We start from the raw sequence: 19,683 nt of genomic DNA, 5'->3' as shown, positions 1-19,683 counted from the left end.
GGGGTGATTATTTCTGATGACTTACAGGTAGGCAGACAATGTAATAGAGTAGCAGGAAATGCTAGCAGAATGCTTAGTTGTATAGGGAGAGGTATTAGCAGTAGAGAGAGGGACATGCTCATGCCATTGTACAGAACACTGGTGAGTATTGTACGCAGTACAGGAGACCATATGTCCAGAAGGATATTGATACTATAGAGAGAGTTCAGACAAGGGCTACTAAACTAGTTCATGGATTGCAGGACAAAACTTACAAGGAAAGGTTAAAGGAACTTAACATGCATAGCTTTAAGGAAAGACGAGACAGGGGGGGTATGATATAAACATTTAAAGGATCACTATAGGGTCAGGAATACAAACATGTATTCCAGACCCTATAGTGTTAAAACCACCATCTAGCCCCCCTGGGCCCCTCATGCCTCCATAAATATAGCAAAAACCTTACTGTATTCAAGCCAGAAGCTGTAACCCTGAATGCTGTTTGCCTAAAAAAAAGCAAGCAGTATGCTGACATCATCAGAAGTGGTAGCCTGATCCAATCACAGTGTTTCCCCATAGGATTGGCTGAGACTGACAACGAGGCAGATCAGGGGCAGAGCCAGCATGATTCAAATACAGCCCTGGCCAATCAGCATCTCCTCATAGAGATGAATTGAATCAATGAATCTCTATGAGGAAAGTTCAGTGTATGCATGCAGAGGGAGGAGACACTGAATGTTTGGATGCATTTTAGGCAGCCATGACCCAGGAAGGATCTCTAACAGCCATCTAAAGAGTGGCCAGTGATGTTATCACTAGGCTGTAATGTAAACACTGCATTTTCTCTGAAAATACAGTGTTTACAGCAAAAAGCCTGAAGGTAATGATTCTACACACCAGAACAAAATCAATAAGCTGTAATTGTTCTGGTGACTATAATGTCCCTTTAAATACATAAAGGGAATCAACACAGTAAAGGAGGAGACTATATTTAAAAGAAGAAAAACTGCCACAACAAGAGGACATAGTCTTAAATTAGAGGGGCAAACAACATTTTCTGTACAATATTTTCCTTTACTGTAGGGCTTAGGCGGGCTTTGTTTCTGTACAGGGCACCTAGTTTTGGATAAAGTTTAGATGCAAGTTTTTCTATTTTCTATGTTGAGGCCAAAAGATAGATAGGGGTATAACAACATACCCAAGTATTTGAAAGAGCGTCAGTGTGCTATTTGATTTTGTTTTGATGGCTAGGTGGTAATTGAACAATTTGTGTAATTTAGGTGCTGTTCTAAAGATCATTGTTACAGTTTTGTCAGTGTTTAGGAAGAGTTTGTTTTTTGTGATCCGCTTTTCTACCTCTGTAAACTGGTCTTGGAGCACAGCCTCAAGCTGCGGTAGATTGTATTTGCTTACATAGATTACGGTGTCGGATGCGTACATGTGTACATTTGAGGATTTGCAGACATTAGGCAAATAATTTATAATTAATTTGAATAGTAGGAGGCAGAGAATGGAACATTGGGGAACACCATACGTGACTGGCAGAGGGAGGTAGTCGCTGTCAGAAATGGAAACACATTGTGAGCGATCTGATACATATTATCGGAACCAGGTCAGCGGACAATCACCAACCACAAGTTTTTTTTGTTTGTGAAGTAGAATGTCGTGGTCTACTGTGTCAAAGGCCTTTGCAAAATCAAGGAAAATAGCTCCAGTTAGGTCTCCTTGTCCCATGCCAGTTTGGATGCCATTGCAAACTTTTAAGAGGGCCATTGTAGTGGAGTGATTAAGCCGAAAACCAGATTGATCAGGGTTCAAATAGCTAGACTGTTGGTAATACTCACATAGTTGTGTATGGACACATTTTTCTAAGATTTTTTGACAATGCTGGGAGCAATGATATTGGGCTATAGTTAGAAACCAAAGTAGTGTCACCGCTTTTATGGATAGGCACTACTCTTGCAGTTTTCCAAAGTTTGGGCATGTATCCAGACACCAAGGATCCAGTACTTAAGGTTGTGACAGGTTTAGCAATTGCCGGCGCACTGAGCTTCAACACCATTGCTGGGATTTGATCAGGTCCAGACTGGCTTTTCATTTTTAGATTATTAAGGTGTTTCTTAATGACAGTAATAATTACAGGTCTAAAATTGTGCTAAAACGTCTTCAGGGGCATTAAAATTTAAGTCCTCCCCAAAATGTTTTTAAAATCTTTAGACCTGCCTGCTGATGACCATTAGCCAATCTGCCTTCTCTGGATAGAATATTAGGTAACCACTGTTAAATTCACCATTCCAGGTGGAACACATATGTGCTCTACCAGTGTCACATTGTCCAAAAACCTCACTATATCTTAACAAGAAAAAAATAATGAAATAAGTCGATCATACAGGGTACAGAGAGAGAAAATTATATGAATGTAGACGGGAAAAAGCTCCTAGAGATATATTGTATCTATTAAAGATAGTTGACAATTTAAAACCAACAGATACCATTTCTAAATAAGTCAAGACAATAAAAAGTGCAAGGAAGCCAAGAAGCCATCATACAACCCTTCAACCTTTCCAAAAAACCTTCTTTCCTCTTTAGCTTCATCATCAGATTCCCAAGTATTTCATCAAGTTTAACCTGCTCAATAACACAATTTGAGAGATTTCAGGATTCAAATGCTGGACATTGATTGCAGTGACAAGGAACTGAATTGATACCAATTGTTTAATATTGTTTAAATGTTCTGAAAAATTTACTTTGTTTTTTCTTCCAGTTCTCCCATCATATTGTGCACCACACTTGCATGTGAGCAGGTACGCCACATTTGTGGAAGAACAGGAAACTTTACCTCTAATTTTAAAACGTCTTGGGTGTAAGTATTTTTAAAGGACAACATGGTTTTGGGTAAACAAAAAATGGCAGGCTTTACAATGCCCGCATGTATGAAATATCTCTTGAGTGAAATTCTCCAATTTATTATTCTTGTTTTTAAACGTACTAGATGCTAAATGGTTCATAAAGTGTTTTCCTTTTTTTAAAATCACAATGGATCAGATTGGCAACTCAGAACCTAAAAGCATCTTCCAAGAGTATTGGCCAATATTCTTTAACGATCCGACTAATATAAAAGCCTTTGGAATTGAACTGAAAGTTAAATAAAAATTTGAATAGTTTGGCTACTAAATGTATATTTATTTAAATGTATCTTTATTTTTATCGAGAAGAAGATCTCCTCTCTTAATATTCTCTACTTTCTCAATTTCTACTTGTATTTGGTTAGCTGGGTTGCCTTTTTCTAAAAAGGTATTCGTTATAACTTATGCCTGTTCAAAATATTTCTGTTTATCGGTACAATTCCATTTTGATTTGATGTATTGGCTTCTTGGTGCTCCTGAGATCCAGTTTGGATGATGACCACTGTTTACATCAATTAAACTTTTAGTGCCTGTTTGCTTAAAATAGCCTTTATTGTCGAATTTTAATGTAAATAGTGAACTCACAAAAAATATTTTATATTTATCATTTAATGGTGTAAAAACTAGAGATAAAAAAAATGATTATGCATATATTTTATAAAAGTCTTTAAACATTCTTCTGATCATTTATAAATAATTAAAATTTAATCTATGTAGCATTGAAAGAGGACCAAGTCAACCCCAAAGTTCAAGATGTATGATCTTTCCCAACTGTCCATAAAAATGTTAGCATAAATTGGAGTGAACTTGGTGCCTATGGCAATGCCCTTGACTTATAAAAAGAAGTCTCTATTAAAACTAAAATACATTTTGTATAAAAATGAATCTTATAGATTTCATGAAAAAAACAAAAACACTAAACTGTAAATTCAAATGTACATTCCTATCAAAGCTACTTCTTACTGCCTCCAATACTAATTGGTGATCTATAATTGTGTACAGTGAGCTTAAGTCAAAGGAAGCCAACATATATTCCTCACTCCATTTTATAGAGTTGAGTTATTGTTTGAGATGTTTTGTGTCTTTAAAGGAACACTATAGTCTCCTAAACAACTTTAGCTTAATGAAGCAGGTTTATTGTATAGATCATGCCTCTCAGGTTTTACTGCTTAATTCACTGTGATTAAGGAGTTAAATCCCTTTGTTTCTGTTTATGCAGCCCTTGCCACACCCCCCGGCTCTGATTGACACAGCCTGCATGAAAAAAAACTGGTTTAACTTTCAATCAGATGTAATTTACCCTAAATATTTTATCTCTCGCTCTGTAAATTTAACGTTTATCACATACATGAGGCTCTTGCAGGGTCTAGCAAGCTATTAACATAGCTGGGGATAAGAAAATCTAAATAAAACAGAACTTGCAATAAAGAAAGGATACACTTTAGATGACTCTTTAGAGGAAGTGTTTAATAAGGCTGTGCAAGTCCCATGCAGGGAGGTGTGACTAGAGTTCATAAACAAAGTGATTTAACTCCTAAATAGCAGATAATTGAGCAGTAAGACTGCAGGGACATGTTCTATACACCAAAACTGCTTCATTAAGCTAAAGTTGTTTTGGTAACTATAGTGTCGCTTTAAGATAGGATTGGCCTGAGTAGGCTGAGTAGGCATTTTTTTGTAAGAAATGGTTAATACACTCGGACAATTTTGAAGTTTGGGATGCAACCTCCCCTCTGACGAGTAGTGGGCGAAACGCGCACGTCAGGGGCACTCGGGGGTCCTGAGCTATTAGATCAATTGCGATCATAATTCCTCTATCTTAGTAGACCATATCTAGCTCGGCTCCCGAGCACTTAGAAACTGAAATGGCTTATTCTAGACACTATGGACGGTATTTACGATTTGTAGCGATTTTGTTCTTTCGACATGTTGAACAATCAGCAAGCTCATAACTGTCCCCATAGCCATTATCGTTTCTTTTTCTACACATAGATTACTTTGCAGCACTGAACTGTTTATTAATGTTATACAGCGCACTTTAGATACTTTTTATAAGGGTAGTCAGTGTGTATTTTGTTGCTATAAAACTGTTGCACTGTTTTTGATAACGGACATTTCACAATGCAACATTGAGACTTTTTCTATATGACTGATACATTAGAAGCTATTGAATTGTAATCACTGTGGATTGCAAAAAATTGGTTTTGCAAACTCATCTGGGAATAGGTTTCTGAAAACTTTAGAACAGAACCTCTCAAGTTTGAAATACAGTTATTCTTTCTAAATCCTTATTATGGCTACTTAACCTTTGAACTCTGGCATTCATAGTACTATATTTAAAAACTTTTTGGACTTATTTAATTTTTTAAGTCCTTATTTATGGATATTTAACCACTCAGGATTCTAGCATTCATAGTACTGTATTTAAAACGTTTTGGACCTTTTCAACCTTTTAAGTCCTTACTTATGGTCATTTAACCACTTAATACTTAGACTATGACTGCATAATTCATCTTTAGGACTCCCTCAATTTTGGAAGTCCTCATTTAAGGTTATTTAACCATTTGAGAACTGATACTATAGACTATGATTGCATAATTCATCTTTAGGACTCCCTCAATTTTGGAAGTCCTCATTTAAGGTTATTTAACCCTTTGAGAACTGATGCTATAGGATTAATACATTGGTACATTTATATATTGACGAATAATATTAGACATAATACATTCTAGCAATTTGATATTACTTTTTTATTTATTCTTTCTCATTACTCATTTTTTTAAATAATATCATTAAAAGTTAAATTTTATTAAACAGAACACTCATTCTTTGTTGTTTATTACTTGGGATCCAATCCCACTAATAATGCACACAAATTGTTGAATGTTGATTTTGTGTGTCTTCTCTCCTTCTTGGTTTCCTTGGATAGGTTTTCTTCTTGGCTTCCTTGGATATTTTATCTGTTGAGAGAATATAATTTGCAAACCCTATATTCGACCCTGTAACTTTACAAAACCACATAAAACCTGTGCATGAGGGGTGCTGTTGTACTCATGAGATATCTTTGAACACAAATATGGGTGCTTTTGATGATGATATCATCGATTAAAGGGCAGTTTTTGTGTGGAAAAATACAAAAAGTAATATGAGCACGGACTTTGGCCTGGGTTTGTGACTAAATGGCTACTAAAAAATACCCCATTTTGAGTATCCTGGGTTGTCTTCTTTTGTAAATGGTATGCCATGGTGGGAGGTGATTTTCATTGCTGAGCTGCCATACAGTCTCAAAGGTCACATAGGCCCAGAAAACCAATGCAGGAAAGTGAAATAGGCAAGCCCTATAATTGACCATGTTACTTTCAAAAACCCAATAAAACCTGTCCATGGGTGTACTGTTGTACTCGTGAGACTTTACTGAACACAAATATGAGCTGCAAAATGTATATTGATTGTGATATCATCAGTGAAAGTGTATTTTCTGTGTGAAGAAAGTAATAAAAAATCTGAACACTAACTTTGGCCAGGATTTGTGACTAAGTGGAAACTAAAAAAGATTGGACATACCCTATTTAGAATATCCTGGGTTGTCTTCTTTTGCAAATGGTTTTCCATGATGTGGATAATTTTGCTTCCTTATCTGGCATATAGTCTCAAAGGCAACATAGGCCCAGCAAACCAATTTGGCAAAAGTCAATGTGAAATGGGCCAGCTCTTTATTTGACCCTCTAACTTTCCAAAACACCATAAAGCCTGTACATTGTGGACATCGTTGTACTCTTGGGACATCACAGCAGTGTGTTTTATTGCAGTAAAAGCTAACAGTATGATGACATTCACAGTTATATAGCCATTTAGAACTTGGACAATAATAAATGTTCTTAATTTCTCATGCATTTTTAGATTTTATTCATGTTAAATTGTATTCCATATATAATTATTTTAAGTCAAATTAAAGTCATATTTCTCCTGAACAAAATGGTATATAATACGTGTGAGTGCACTAAATATGAAAGAGGTAAATTATGGTTGAACAAACATATAGTCCAAATTTTAAGTTTTGTTTTGGTCGGAACTTGTGTAATTGCCTCTGTCCTTATGAAAATAAAGTGTACAATGGTAAGTACAATAAAAAACACTAATGTAACTGCTTTAACAGAAGCAGGATATCCACAAATTGAATCCAATAAAGCAGAGAAGCAATTATTATAAGTAGCTACTCCAGGACTCAGGCCAAACTATCTTCCAGTAGCAAAATGTATTGGGAAAGGCTGGAATAGAAAGTTTCCAAAATGCACATTTCTTAAATATTTATTGGAAACATATAGTAAAAAAAATATAGAGAACTGCTCTTACAACAAAAATAGGTCTGGGTTAACAACCTGAGAATAATGCAAGTGACAGCATGTCCCTGTGAGAAGCACAGCTCCATGTTTTCAGACAGTGATGCAGTGATAAGTAACATAGCTTAAGGTTACAACCTGTTAGTGACATCTGAGAACTACTAACTTGTAGCATTGAATAAAACATGAGTTCCACCATGTGGTATTTTTCTCATGTTGATTACTGTTAGTGCATTTGTAGTAACTCAGTACTTATTCCTCTTAAAAATCAGAAACAGCGGGTCAACTGAGGTACAAAGACAAGTTTATTTACTAAAGTGAGAATTGTCAGCAATTCAAAGTAAATTTCAGATGTAAGAACAAATGGCCCTGCTCCAAGACAACAATGCTTACAGTTTTGCTATTCTGGCTTCAAAGGAACATTATAGACACCCAGGCCACTTCATCTCAATGAAATGGTCTGGGTGACACGTGCCACCCATTTTAACCCTCCAGTGGACAGCATTGAACGGCAATGCCTCTAGTGGCTGTCAATATGACAGCCACTATAGGAACTTTCCCAATGAGACTAGCTTTGCAAGGGAGAAAAGGTAAGTAAAACACTTATTTTAAACCTGGCTGTTTGGACCAATCCCCTTAACAGTGACTGTTGTACTATAGTGTTAAGAATACATATGGTATTTCTAATGCTATCATGTTCCTTTAAATTTTAAATTGACTTTGAATTCACTTTGAATTGCAAACAACTCTCACTTAAGGCTGGGTAACCATAACATATTATCATAACAAAGCTTTGGATATAAGTGTATTATGTTGTACATTACAAAGTTTTATTTTTGGATACAAAACTATTGTAACACTGAAATAAGAACAGTAAATATCCCTACCTGCTCCCATAGTCCCATTCCTTCCTTGTGTTCTAAAAAATTGGGCAGTTTTATAACCTTAAAAAATAAAAATGCAAAAACAGTTAAAATGTAAACAAAATGTTGAGTTCTATTCACGATAAATAACCTTAGAAAATTGTGTGTGAGCAAGGGTTATTATTGTTAACTCTTCTCTGCCTCTGTGGGCTCTTTTTGCATTTTGCATGGTACACTTGTCAGGATTACAACTTGATCCAGCACACAGAACTGAGTCACACCTAGGACTAAGGATAACGAATAACTGGACCTTGTTAGACCTAAAGTATCCAAGAATAGTCAAAATACTTGCAGAGGTCAGGAACACAGAATCAGACACAACGATGAGGGAAAGCCAAAAGTCAAGTATTCCACAATTCAGGGAAGTCAAAACTAAGTCAAAGTCAAATACCAGAAAATCAAGATCAGGAACGCACTCCATCAGGATGAAACCAAGACAGGGCAATGAGAAAAAGGAGAATTGGGTTTAAATACCTCTCCTGTGGATCCGATTGGCTGTCTAGTCTAATATAGTGTAATACAGAAAAAAATACATTTTAACATAATTAAAGGAATACTTCATGGTCAGGAACACAAACATGTATTAATGATCCGATAGTGCTAAAACAAATCTAGTCCCCCTGCCTGCTCCCCCTCCCTAAATATAGTAAAAACCTACCTCTACTCCTGTATGCTGCTGTTGGCTCTTCCGCTCACCTGCCAGTTAAGCTGACTTCATCAGAAGTGATGATCTAAGCAAATCACAATGATTTCCCAAAGGCCAACTTTGGATTGGCTGAGACTGTCAAGGAAGCAGATCATGGACAGAGTCAGCAAAAGCCACACACAGCCCTGGCCAATCAGCATCTCCTCATGAGGAAAGTTCAGTGTATCCCTGCAGAGGGTAAAGACACTGAATGGCAGTGGACACACTACCCTAAGAAACACCTCTAGTAGCCATCTGAGGAGTAGCCAGTGGAGGAATCTCTAGGCTTTAATGTAAAAAAGACAGTGTTTACTGCAAAAAACCTGAAGGGGGTGATTATACTCACCAGAACAAATACTATTAGCTGTAGTGGTTCTGGTGACCCGTTCATGTATTAGAATAATAACTGGAAGCACAGCTTTAATAAAAATTCAAAAATTTAAGGTTATTTTAATTCAAAACAAATCATCTATATTTCATGTATTTTATAGTTTTATATATCTAAATATTTGTATTTCTTAACCCCTTAGTGACCACACAATTTTTCAATTTTCTTACCGATAAGGGCCAGGGCTCTTTTTAAATTTCTGTGGTGTTTGTGTTTAGCTGTAATTTTCCTCTTACTCATTTACTGTACCCACACATAATATATAGTGTTTTTCTCGCCATTAAATGGTCTTTCTAAAGATACCGTTATTTTCATCATATCATATAATTTACTATATAAAAAAATATAAAAAAAATATAAAAAATATAAAAAAACACACTTTTTTGAACACCTGTGTTAAATAAAAAAGGAATTTGGTATATAATGTATATATATATATATATATATATATATATATATATATATATATATCTATATATATATACCTTAAGTGGAGCACTATAAATGTTGAGGAATTACCTCACAGGGTCTTGATTTGGTCGTACACGTATCATACAGTTATGGAAGATAAAAATATATAATATAGTGCAGATTGTAAAACAATTTCAAATGAGGTAGATAAATGGATCGATATTTACCAAAAAAGCGCACTAAACTGATCTGTAAATAGAAAATGACAACAAATAGTGCAGACCATCTGTTATTCCCTAGAGGTCTAAATGGGGGATTTTGAGATCTGCCATTTCCTTTAATGGACAATTAAATCTTAAAGCTTGTTATGTATTTTTATTATGATGTCTAACCTTTTTTTTCTTTTTTATCTAGAGGAGAAGCTGTTAATATTTGTATGACAGTTAGATGTGTGCATAATATATACCTCTTAGGAATAGAGTTTGAAATTGGATGAATTACACCTAAGCGTATCCATTTCTGCTATTTCTATAGCACTCCTCTAGTATAAATATTATTTGAAAAGATATAATATGAAATGTGACTGCATCTATGTAATTTTTTTCTCCAAGATATGTATTAGCAGGACTTCTCCTATTGATCTGAAGTGACTAGAGTTTGGATCTATTACTCTCTTGGGATAGATAAATATAGATCCTCATATTATATTGGGTCACGTATTGGTATGTAATAATAATGTGTGATAGTATGGAGGTGAATACCCCTTTAAATTATGTAATTTAGCAACATTGATTTTCTTATTATTACAATATAGAAATATCCCTTATAACTATTATACAGTTTTCTACATTTAGAACTCTAGGTAAAGTTCCTGCCCATACAAGCTGTATATTTTATTTATCCTGTATTTTATGATATGATTTTTAATATTTTTGTATCAATGTAGCCTTAATATAAGGACAAATCCATATATGACACTCTGTATAAGTAATTATGTGCAATAATAGGTTGGATACTAGCCCTTTAACGTTGGTTACCTGATTGAAAATTACACATGTATGAGTAAGCTGGACTTTAGATTTAAAATCCATTAGATGCATAATACCAGCCTTTCCGAGGAAACACGCCCCCGGACTAATGAAATAACAGAGGGGGAGGAGTGAGACACTTAAAAGACAGGGCTGGACACCAGTGACGTTGTCAGAGGAAGCCTGTGGAGGGGGGCGAAACGCGTCACACATACGTCACGAGAGAGGCGGACGCGGAAGTGATCACGTGATCGGGACGGACGAAACCAGGAAGTGATTTTGTATTTGCTGTTTACATGCTTTTATGTGGGTAGCTATGTTAGCATAACCCACCACTCGCAAAGTAAGAGTTTTTAACCATTTATTTTTAATAAATTGTCTTTGATACTATTCAATTGGAGGTCCTGCCTCTCTCTGTCCTATATTGCACAACTTTATCGTTTTCCAGTGAGCTTGGAGCTTAATCAGTGTGGGAATCTTCCCTCTCAAGTGGAGCATTGCAAACCCAGAGCCTGGGGTGATAGGGCTCTGGTAAATGTGAGTTATTTTCCCACATCCCCCTTTACATATTTGGATCCTATTTAGATGGTCTGCACTATTTGTTGTCATTTTCTATTTACAGATCAGTTTAGCGTGCTTTTTTGGTAAATATCTGTTCTTTAATCTGTGTGTACTTCTGTATCACTGGTTTGGAGTGCTGCCATACTGTATGCTTTATATCCTATAGCGCTGACACCCTGTTAGTTCTTTTTAGATAAATGGATCACTCACATTTTCCAGAGCCTATGTTTTGGCTCTGTAAATTGGACCGGTATGCTTTTTAGGGCTGCATCCCACCACTATTTCCTGCTGAAATTTTTCTCCGGGAAGATAAAAAAACAATTGGTACATCCAATGTGTAGTATAGTCAATTCACAAATATTTCTGATAGAATGTAAATATAAATATATATATTATGCTTACCTGTTATAGAGCCTAAAAATCCTGGCTCTGAGGGTGGTAGGCTTTGTGCCACTCTAAAAGGGTTGGCACTTCCCCAAATGAAGGTACTTGAGGCTTCTATGGACTTAGTTGAAAATGTAATCTATTTATTAACACACATATGCTAAAAAGTAAATAAAAATGAAATACAATGATTAAGATAAAAAGTCCTGGTTGCTGATACGCGTTTCACTCCTCCTGGAGCTTCCTTAGTCAGCTGTCACCTGTGTTAAATAGTTTCTAAATAATGTCCTGTGTTTAGAAATACCCAATGTTAACATGTTCTTATCTTTTTTTAAAGTTATAGGGCTATAAGTACAAGTAGCACTTTGCTATTTCCAAACCATTTTTTTTTCATAATTATTGCAAGTTACATTGTAACACTGATATATGTCAGGAATCCCTGAATAACCCTTCATATGTATATATTTTAAAAGAAGACAACCTAAGGTATTAAACTTGGGGTATTTTGACTCTTTTCATGCTCTTTTCATGCAACCATTTTACCACCAATCTATGAAAAACAAAAATAATAATAATTGGTGATTTTTCTGACACACATAGCAATTTAAGAATACACGTGCCGAGAACTTTAAGGGTTACTGCTAAAGAACACCCGAATATGTGTTCAGCAAAATCTCCTGAGTACAGTGATACCCCACATGTATAGGTGTGTTGGGTTCTCTGGGGGCTAAAATACCTTATTTGGAGGGTGCTCATTCCAGTTTTCCAACTTGGAATTTCACAGCTGGTCATCATGCACCCATGTCCTATTTTGGACATTTTGTTTTTAATTCTTTATTTTTTGCAGTCAATATGATATAGACCCATGATCATGCCTCTAGCGGTGGTTGTAGTTGGTGTAGGTGTCAGAGACATGTATGGCTGTGTGGTAGCAGAAAATGAGTGAGAGTGCGATTATATATCTAAGGCGTGCTGGGTGCTGTCAGGATCCCGCGGGCGGCTGCGAGGGGAGGCTGCAGTCCGCTCGAGGCACTCACCCTCCAGCTGTCCGCGGTCCCCTTCCTGCCATGTGTTCGGCGGACGGCATCCTCCCAGCCACGGATGCCGCCCGCGTCTTCCTCCAAGTCCCCCCAGCGGCAGCATGCATGACGCTGCACGCTGGGAGACCGCCCAATTTGTTACACGCCGGGGTCAGTCACCTGACCCGGCGTTAAAGGCACAGTGCCTTAATCACAGTGGGAGGTTTAGATATCTCCTACGTGTGATTGTTAATTCTGATTGGAAATTATCCAATCAGAATTAACCTTCTGGTTTAAATACTTACCTTTCCTGTTCCTCCCTGCCATGTTGTGGTCTTTGCTTTATAGTATTGATTCTGAACGTGTGCTTTCTGGTTACGTACTCTCTGGCTTGTTATACTGACTTTGTGACTTTCTCCTACCCTTTGACCTCGGCTTGTTTCTCGTTATCCTGTTTTCTGGTTCCCCTTACTCGGCTTGTCTCCTGACTATTCTGTGTGTGCTCAACCCGGCCACTCTAAGGACCGGTACTGCACACTTTCTATGTGTGTGTCTGTGTGTGTGTTAGCGTGTTGGGTTCCCCGAATCGTGACAGGTGCTGAGTGGGCAAAGCTCCACTTGGTTGAGTGGGTGTAAGTGGTTACTAGCACGGACCGGGGGGGGGAGTAAGGTGTTCGTTAAGGAGCTAGTGTTTCCGGGTAATCCCGGTTTTGGCCTGTTTATGCCTGGGAGGTAGTAGAGATGGGTATGGCCCACTGTTGGTGCATGGCATGGTATGTTGCGCGGTGTCTAAGTGGGGATACAATCCGAACGGTATAACTTATACTGCGTCTACAGTTCTGCAGCGTGAGGCTGGCCCTGTGAGGTGCCTGTGCCTCACAATACGAAAAAACAAGGGTTTAAGTAAAACCATATAAAATAAACGATATAATGTCCAGAGTCAAGTAGTTGCACTGCTGGGTATGTTCCAATTTGCCGGGATGAATGGGGCAGAGTTGGCTGGGTCCCATGCTGACGGTGCCGGCGTTGCGGCGTGGTTCAGGCCCAGGGTGGTCAGGGCTGCCTCTATCTCCGATGCCTCCGCTACCTTGATCTCCGTGTTTTGGTGCTGGATAATTAGTGTGTGTGCTGGGCCCCATCGATACTTGATTCCTTTCATTGATAATATGGATGTGAGGGGTCATAGCGTCTTCCGCCACTGTAGTGTCAGGCGGTAGAGATCTGAGTAAAAGGTAATATCCATTTCATCAAAGCGGAATGGGGGTTTCCCTCTCACTGCTTTCATGATGGCTGCCTTATCTTGGCCATTTTGGAATTTGACCAGTAGGTGTCTGGTTTTGGAGGCCGCAGCTGCAGGAGGCTTGGGGAGCATGAACATCCCCTCCAGTGTGATACCTTTTGCTTGTTTGGGAGATAAAAGGGTTGGGAAGAGCCTACGCAGGCAGTGTGGCAGTTCTGCTTGTGTGATATTGTCTGTGAGGCCACTGATCTTCAGGTGTTTCCACCATCTCTTGTCCTCCATTGCTGCTAATTAGTGGCTCAGAGTGGTGTGAGCTGTAGTGAGGGTGTCGATCTGGTTCTGTAGCTCTAGAATGTGGGGTGCATGTGTTGTGGTTGTCTGCTTGATTGCGTTTAGGTGCCCATTAAACACCTTGAGGTCTTCTCTCACCTGGGAGATTTCTGAGGAGAGGCTTTGACGGAGGTCCGCCAGGAGGCCGGTAAGTATCCCTGTGGTGAGCGGTTCCGATCCTTTGGCTGCTGGCTGGGCAGGTGTTGGAGGCTTGGTTCCCCGTTCTTCTGTATTATGGAGGGAATAGTCAGCCGAATCGTCGGAGAAGTCTCCCAGGTCCGCCTCCATGTCAACTCTCCCCACCCCACGCCGATATGGGCACAGAATCTTGGTCAATCCGGACGGGGTTTTTCGTTTTTCTCCCCATCGTAAGTAGAGCTGTCCGGTGCTTGTTGGGGGGGGGGGGTGTTCTACCCCTGTTTTCAGCAGGTTTCAGGCATTTTTTGTGCCTGTTTGTCGCAGCTCAAGGAGAGTGCGACCGTTGCTGTTGGGCTCTATCTCCGCCCCCTATTTGGGACATTTTTAAAGCCGGCCAATGTAATTTACCCCCATAAAACCATATATTTTTTAAAAGTAAACACCCTAGGTTATTTCAAATGATGGTATTTTAACACTTTACATGCACTAGTTCTACCACCAGTCTTTGTCAGCCTTTTGGATAGTCATTTTTTTGTGTTAATTTTCACACACATTGTATTTTAGGCATGGATTCTCAGTTACTGTTATGTATTAGTTCCAAAGAACACCTGAATATGTGTTCAGCAAAATCTCCTGAGTACAGTGATACCCCACATGTATAGGTGTGTTGGGTTCTCTGGGGGCTAAAAGACCTTATTTGGAGGGTGCTCATTCCAGTTTTCCAACTAGGAATTTTCACAGCTGGTCATCATGCACCCATGTCCTATCTGGGACATTTTTTTTTAATTCTTTATTTTTTGCAGTCAATATGATATAGACATTGCGTAGAATACATTCAATGAAGCATAACATTGCTTTTAACCATTTGCATACATTGGTAGGATAGCGATGTTGGCTGCGGTTTTTATTGTTTATGGTAATATAGCTTGTTACTGCCATGATCATGCATCTAGCGGTGGTTGTAGTTGGTGCAGGTGCCGGCCATTGTAATTTACCCCATCAAACCATATATTTTTTAAAAGTAGACACCATATGGTAGCCCAGAAATATGAAATAACCCCATCATGGCATACCACTTTCAAATGTAGATAACCCAGGGTATTCCAAATGGGGTATTTTGTAGTAGCCACTTAGTCACAAACGCTGGCCAAAGTTAGCGTTTTTATTTGTTTTTTTTATAATTTTTTTTTAAAATTTATACTAATTATATATTGTAACGGCTACCCAGATAGAGAGAGGGTTTCTGCCGTTGAGGACGTCCTTTTTCCCTGCAAGCTGCTGTGGAGAAGTAGGCTGATGTAATCCCATCCACGATATCCAGAGTGAGAGGCAGGTTCAGCTGTAAACAGGAGCAGAATAATATTCCCAAATAATCCCCTTCCAAGAACGAGACGAGGCTACGTTTTGAAGGGTCAAGATGAACTGAGGACTGGAACACCCAGCCTGCTTTTTATTAGAAATAGATACACACAGAACACTCCCAGGGGGAGGATGAAAACAACCAATAATACAGATGGTAACACCCCCACGTCTCCTCCCCTCAGATAACTACATAACCCAATTAAAATGTCCACATTTTTCCACCAGTTCTGGATGTACCCCAAAAACAGGGGGTACAGCTTTAAATCCGGTAGCGCTGGATAGCTCTCCTTCAGGGGGACAATATATGCAAAAATCACCCCATTCGGATGTACAGTTCGGGAGATACAACGTTCCAAAGTTTTGACCGACCGCACAGACCAACTAGCCGAAATTAGTTCCATGAGTTTTGGCCTTGCGGTCGGTCTCCGTTCGCACGGTAAAAAGGTATGATACTCTTGCCATCCATGCGAATCGCGGGGTTCGCTGGAATCCCCATAGATGATTGCATATAACTACCGAACGAGGGGACGTTCGGTAGTTTCCGTACGAACTTATGGAGGTCTGGAGGATTCAGCGGTGTTCGCCTGTTTGCGTATCCGTTTTCAGTTCCATGCGGTTACAGGCAAACACCGCTGTTCGCACACAAGATGGCCGCGAACACGTGCAAAGTCCCGAAATGGCGGCCACCTCTGTATTACACGTGAAATTCGCACGGAACCAGACGAACAGAGGAATGGAACGAATGGATGTGTAAGTTGTAATTCCCTTGTTTGTTTCACATCCACCAGAGGTTGGTAGGGATCTGTTACACTGCTCCCCTTTTGTGGAACACTCCGGCAGACCCGGATTGATCCTTTTCGGGTCAACTTGGGGCTGTCCGGTCCTTTGTTAGGGCAATAGTTCTGTTTGTCTGGACAGACCGTCCGCGTTCCCATTAAACTTGCCAGGGCGGTATTGGATGGAGAAATTGTATGGCTGTAGTGCGAGACTCCATCTCAGTAAGCGTCCATTATCTCCAGCTACTCTGTTCAGCCATACAAGGGGGTTATGATCAGTGATTAAGGTGAATTCTTGACCATACAGATATGGGGTTAATTTCTTTAGGCCCCAGACCAGGGCTAAGCACTCTTTTTCCACTGCCGCGTAACTCACTTCTCTAGGTAACAGTTTTCTGCTGAGATACGCGACAGGGTGTTCGCCCCCGTCTTCGCCGACCTGGCTTAGCACTGCCCCCAGTCCGTACATGGACGCATCTGTGTGGACGACAAATCTTTTGTTAGGGACGGGGGCAGACAAAACAGGTGCATTGATCAAGGCTTGTTTCAAGGTTTGGAATGCTGTTTCACAGGCGGGAGACCACAGGACTACTCTAGGTAAATTCTTCTTTGTTAAATCTGTCAAGGGTTTGGCGATGGCGCTGTAGTCAGGGACAAATCTCCTGTAGTACCCTGCTGTCCCTAAAAATGCTAACACTTGTGTCTTAGTGTGGGGTGTGGGCCAATTGGCTACGGCCTCTACTTTAGCGGGTTCTGGTCGTTGTTTCCCACACCCCACCCTGTGTCCCAAATACTGGACTTCAGCCATGCCAAAGTTACACTTCTCCGGCTTCAGAGTTAGGCCGGCGGCCCTAATCTGATCCAACACAGTCTCTATGTGTTGTAGGTGTTCCCCCCAAGTCTCGCTATAGATCGCAATGTCATCCAGGTATGCGCAAGCGAAGTCCTGGAAGCCATCAAGGAGGCGGTCCACTAAGCGCTGAAAAGTAGCTGGGGCGTTTTTCATCCCGAAAGGCATGACCTTAAACTGGTACAGGCCAAACGGGGTGACAAACGCCGACTTAGGGATAGCGTCCTTGGCCAGGGGAATCTGCCAGTACCCCTTGCACAAGTCAATGGTGGTCAGATAGCGTCCCCTGGCAATGCGATCCAATAGCTCGTCTACTCGGGGCATGGGGTATGCGTCTGTCACAGTTCGGTCGTTGAGGCGTCGGTAATCGACACAGAACCGGGTCGTCCCGTCCTTTTTGGGGACTAGGACGACGGGAGATGCCCAGGGACTGTCGGATGGCTCTATAACCCCTAGTTTTAACATCTCCTGAATCTCCTTCCTCATCTCTTCTTTTACAGCCTCGGGAATTCTATAGGGAGTTTGTCGTAGCGGGGCTTGTCCTGGGGTTTCTACGTAATGGGTCGCTACAGGTGTGTAACCTGGCTCCTGGGAAAAGGTTAATCTCTTTTCAACTAGTAGTTGCTGGAGTTGTTCTCGTTCTGTGGGAGTTAATCGCTCCCCTAGCTGTACTGTATTAAGCAAAGTTTTGGGCTCGGGGTTGGTTAACAGATCAGGGATGGGGAGACTGTCAGGGTCCTCAGTGGCGGGGATGCATATGGCGGCTATGTCTTCGGGCCGTTCTTGGTATTCCTTTAATAGGTTTATATGAAAGGACTTCTGTATCTTTTCGTCCTTGCTACTGGCAATGATATAGGTGGTGTCACAGACCTGTGCTACTACTTTGTAGGGGCCTTGCCAGGAGGTCTGCAATTTATTTCCTCGAACTGGTTTAAGTACTAGAACCTTCTGTCCTACCTGGAATGTTCTCAGCCTAGCGTTCCGATCGTACCAATGTTTCTGCCGACCCTGGGCCGCATGGAGATGATCCCGGGCCATCCGGGCTAACTGTTCCATATGGTCCCGCATTTCTAGCACATATGGTACGATGGGGACACCTTCGTGTTCCGTCTCTCCCTCCCAGTGCTCTCGGATGAGGTCGAGGGGGCCTCGCACCCTCCGTCCATAGAGCAGTTCAAAGGGAGAGAACCCGGTGGACTCCTGCGGTACCTCCCGGTAAGCAAACAGGAGGTGTGGCAAAAATCGCTCCCAGTCTCTGTATTCCGCCGTAAAGGTCCGTAGCAATTGCTTTAGGGTACCATTAAAGCGTTCACAGAGACCGTTAGTCTGGGGGTGGTACGGTGAACTAAGCAGAGGCTTAATACCACAGACCTTCCACAACTGCTGGGTTAAGTCTGCGGTAAACTGGGTCCCTCTGTCCGACAAGATTTCCTGGGGAAATCCTACTCTGGTGAATATCCCGACTAGAGCACTGGCGACAGTGTCAGCCTGGATATTCGTCAGAGCGACGGCTTCTGGGTAGCGGGTGGCATAGTCCACCACGGTAAGAATGTATTTCTTACCAGAGGGACTGGGGTTAGGTAGGGGTCCTACTAGATCGACTGCCACCCTGCTAAATGGTTCCTCGATCACCGGCATAGGGGACAGTCGAGCTTTCGGATGATCCCCTCTCTTCCCCACCCTCTGGCATACATCACAAGTGCTACAGTAACGGCGCACGTCCTTCGAGATTCCTGGCCAAAAGAAGGTCTGAGTGATTCTGTAGGTTGTGCGGTTACCCCCTAGATGTCCTGCTAACGGAATGTCGTGGCCAATTCGGAGAAGCTCCAATCGGTACTTTCTGGGTACCACTAATTGGCGCTTCTGCGAAGGAGCACAGCCTCTCTTCCTGCCTTCGGTTAATCTGTATAATCGGTCCCCCTCCCACATAAAACGTTCCCGCTCATCCCCTCTATTGTCAGCTAGTTCTCGGTACTTTCGGAGGGTGGGGTCCTGTCTAGTTTCCCTCCCAAACTCCTCTGGGGTGTCCCAAGCTAGCGGTCTCTCTGTAGGGTTATTACTAGGTGTCTGTCGGTGGCTTACCTGGGTCTCCCGACCTGTTGGCAGATCGTCCTCGATACGGGTCTGTGAGCGGGTGGTCACGGGGCAAGCCGCAGCAGTAGTGGGTAAAAAGGCTGAGGCTAGAGGACCAATATCATTGCCCAACACGACCTCAGCAGGTAGGTTGTCCATAATGCCCACCGTGGTCTTTCCTGACCCGACTCCCCAATCCAAGTGTACCCGGGCGGTGGGTAAGCGAAAGACAGCCCCCCCTGCGACCCGAACAGCAACAGTACGATTAGATACCAGTTCTGGTTTCACCA

Source organism: Pelobates fuscus, chromosome 1, assembly GCF_036172605.1.
Source record: "Pelobates fuscus isolate aPelFus1 chromosome 1, aPelFus1.pri, whole genome shotgun sequence".
In the NCBI taxonomy this organism is placed as follows: Eukaryota; Metazoa; Chordata; class Amphibia; order Anura; family Pelobatidae; genus Pelobates; species Pelobates fuscus.
This window is presented reverse-complemented; position numbering follows the sequence as displayed.